The sequence below is a fragment of the Panulirus ornatus genome, chromosome 48 (assembly GCF_036320965.1).
Source record: "Panulirus ornatus isolate Po-2019 chromosome 48, ASM3632096v1, whole genome shotgun sequence".
Lineage (NCBI taxonomy): Eukaryota > Metazoa > Arthropoda > Malacostraca > Decapoda > Palinuridae > Panulirus > Panulirus ornatus.
In genome coordinates, this window is record NC_092271.1 from 526,415 (window position 1) to 530,041 (window position 3,627).

At 50.1% G+C, this 3,627-nt stretch overlaps 1 pseudogene; it reads right to left on the bottom strand.

The window, feature by feature from the left end:
- Positions 1–658: 658 nt before the first annotated feature.
- On the bottom strand, positions 659–2,902 carry LOC139763958 (uncharacterized; annotated as a pseudogene).
- Positions 2,903–3,627: the final 725 nt, after the last annotated feature.

A 3,627-nucleotide genomic window follows, 5' to 3' on the forward strand; every position in this document is an offset into this window, starting at 1 on the left:
AGTTCCAGTCCTGTAGCAGTAAGCGTGTTCTTCCAGGCAGCCACAGTATTGTCCGCCCTACATTCATTTATGATTGAAAGACTGAGGAAAGTTGACCCAGTCTTGCGTATTATGTTATCAAAGACTGAGGAAAGTTGACCAAGTCTTGTGTATTATATTATCAAAGACTGAGGAAGTTGACCAAGTCTTGTGTATTATATTATCAAAATACATCAAGACAACCAATGTTTAGGTAGCCGTGTTGACGATGTGTGTGGATTTATCTTTCGTAAGACTCGTGTAATGGTTGTCCCTAACGGCTTCCTTAATGTCATCCATAGAAATACGATACAAAATGTTCTTCATTATACCAATACATTTCATACACCACTACACTGTATTACCACTTTTACAAATCCTGGCAAGGTCGCCAATGAATTCGTTACGATCCTGGCAGGGTCGTCAATTCATTTGTTACGCGCACTGGATAACGCTAACTTAACGTTATGGGGTGAAAGCAAACAGCAGGGTTAAATCTACATATAATACAAAAAAAAGAGAATACAAGATCACAAAAGCATATCAATCGGGTACAAATATTTTTGTTAACACTTAACATTCAACATTCCACATTCCAGATAAGATTTCAGAACAGGAAGTTTCTTTCCTTTATAACATTTTGACTATAGAAACATGATTCATGATACACCTATTCGTTGAGCAATTCTCTGACAAGTTATAATACATTGTTACTCTCGGACCCGACACGACACAATCTAGGGCAGCTGTGGCTACGGGGTTTGAGACAAGAAAATCCTACATTACCTGCTGGGCACGTGATGGCTGAGGGAGTCACGGGCAAGTTGTTGTTGTTGTTGTTGTTAAGATTTTCGGATCTGTTGGTCCGACACGGGCCTTTGCTTGTTGGCGGCCCGTTCCCTGGTTTCTAGTCTTGATTTATTCTCACTTGGGAGGTGGGAATTCCCTTATGGTCTGTAGTAGGTGACCCATATGGTTTCTTTGAATCCTCTGAAGTAGTGAGACCGCTGGTAGTACGTGGTCTTCCTCACTGAGATCAGGGACTCTTTCGCGGAGACTTTGTGTCAGTTGACAGCCTAGCATGTAGTGTTCCAGTGGGCGCGTTGACGGCTCCTGGCAGTAGACATAGTCCTTGATGACGCCGTCAGTTCTTTGCCAGCTGCACTGGTACCCCAGTCGTAGACGATGTAAATTGGCTAGGGTATTCCTGCTCATGTCTCTGTCAATATATGGTGGCTCCAATGATGTGGCCACCATGTACCACTTGACTGATATGGATCCGGCGTTGTAGGCGTCCAGGAGATTCTCTTTGATCCAGAGCCTTGCTGCTTTTTGTAGCTGGTGCTTTATTTGTTCCAGGCTCACCGGAACGTGCACCTGGATGTTATTGAAGCTTGTAGTTGCTTTAGCTGCCTCGTCTGCTGTCTCGTTTCCCTCGATCCCCACGTGACCGGGGATTCAGTGTATGGTGACGGAACGTCCCTGTCGCTGCAGCTCGTGGAGTTGAGCGAGGATCGAGATGACAAGCTTGATGTTGTCCTTTTGGCGGCTGTGTTGCAGCGCTTGCACTGATGACTTGGAGTCTGTGTGTATTATCATGGTCTTCGAGTGCGAGGTGGCTGCATCTTCCAGGGCCTTGGAGATAGATGTTAGCTCCGTTTGTAGTGTGGAGCAGCCATTTGACAGCCTCCAGAGGCGAGTATGACCTTGTGTGTGGAAGGCCGCTCCCGATCTTCCCCCAGCTGTCTGGTCCGCTGATCCGTCTGTGAAGTATGCCACAGCTCCAGCAGGCGTCTCAGTGGCTATTGCTCTCAGACTCAGTCTTCTGATGTCTTCCTGCTGGAGGCTAGACTTTTTGACTCATGATGCTGTGACTGCGAAGGTGGCTGATGGAGGGTCCCATGGAGGTGGTAAACTATACCGTCTGCAGTGTGGATGTCTCCGCTCAGTTGGCATGGATGATATTGGCCGCCACGTGCGACCAGGAGGTTCCTCGCATCTTTTGGTCTCGGTGATGGGCGGCCCGGGTTTTGACTTTCGTGGTGGAGGGCGTGCTCGACCTGCAGATCTTGGCTAGGGTAGCCACTGTTATCTGTTTGGCTCTTGCTGCAAGGGGTGGCAGTCCAGTCTCCATCTGCAGGTTGCAGATCCTGATCCACATGGGAGCTCCCAGCATGGTCCTGAGAGCATTATTTTGGATGACCTCCATGTTGGTCACTTGCTCATCCCTCAGGCCAATGAGTGCAGGAGCACAGTGGCGGTGTAGTAGGTCCTGAGCACCTCCATGTTGGCCCCAGCGGCTGGGCTAGTGAGCGACCTCATTAGGTTTTCACTGTTTCTCATTTTCTGTCGGAGATACTGAAGCTGCGTCCTGAAGCTGAGTTTTTGGTCAAACCTCACTCCAAGATACTGGTGGGTGTCGGCCCAGGTTACCGGCGTTCCCTGAAGGGAGAGCATCCTATCTGCTGTCGTGGAGCAGAGAGCCATCGCCCTTGTCTTGTTTGGGTTTATCTTTACCCCAGTCTGTTGCACTCATTTTCAATCAGCTTAAGCGCGTGTTGAGGGTTATTGACTCTCCTGCGCCCTAGCACTATCACCTGGAGATCCTCAGCGTAGCAGAGGAGCTTCGCTGTAGGTCTGAAGGAAGGTTCTCCATCAGGATGTTGAAGAGTGTTGGGCTGAGGATGCCTCCTTGTAAGGGTGCCATTCTCGAGGGGCTTATATGACGAAGCGACTCCTTGGAATCGTACTCGTTCCTGGCGATGCATCAGGTAGTCCAGATCCACCCGATGAGCCTGCCCTAGATTCCCTTCTCAGCTAGAGTCTCTAGTATCGCCAGCGGACTGGCGAGCTCGAAGGCTTTTTCTAGATTCAGGAAGACGACTATAGCCGGTTTGCCGTCAGTAATTCTTAGTATCTCCGCTATGTTGGTAGCATTCCCGGTGTTATCTGTGTAGGCGAAGGTGTCGGGATGCATGGGGCCGACTTTCCACTGGAGCCTGTTGAGAGCCATCCTCTCAGCCGTCTTGGCGATGCAACTGAGGAGGGAGATGGGTCGTGGTTTCTCTGGTTCTCTGGGCTTGGGAATGGGCTGGATCTCTGCCTTTTTTCATTCCAGTGGAAGTTCTGTGCTGTCCACGAGGTGTTGATGACCTGCAGAAGTGCCTGGTGTACAGCGTCTCCTGCGTAGCGCAGCATGAAATAGGTACTAGTGTCGGCCCCTGGTGACGTGTCCTTGCTCCGTTTCATCACCTTTTCCAATTCTTGATTAGAGAAGGTCATATCTGTTGTGTCTTGCCTACTGCTTGCCTACCTTATGCGTGCTGTCCTCCCCTGCTTAAGTCTTTTCTGTGTATCTTCCGCCTGTGTGGGAAGGTTGTTTGTGGCTGATCGCTCGGAGAGTAGACCCTCGAGCCTCTCTGCCTCCTCTCTGGGACTGGGATAGGCCGGTGGTGGCGGTACCGTCGTGCCAGATGCTCTCTTGATCTGTGCCCACATCCTGCCGAGGAAGGTGTGCGCGTTCAGCTCGGAGCACCATTTGGGCCAGCTTGCTCTCCTGATGCTTCTGGCCTCTTCTCCGGTGTGCCGGATTGTGTCCTATAGGAGATG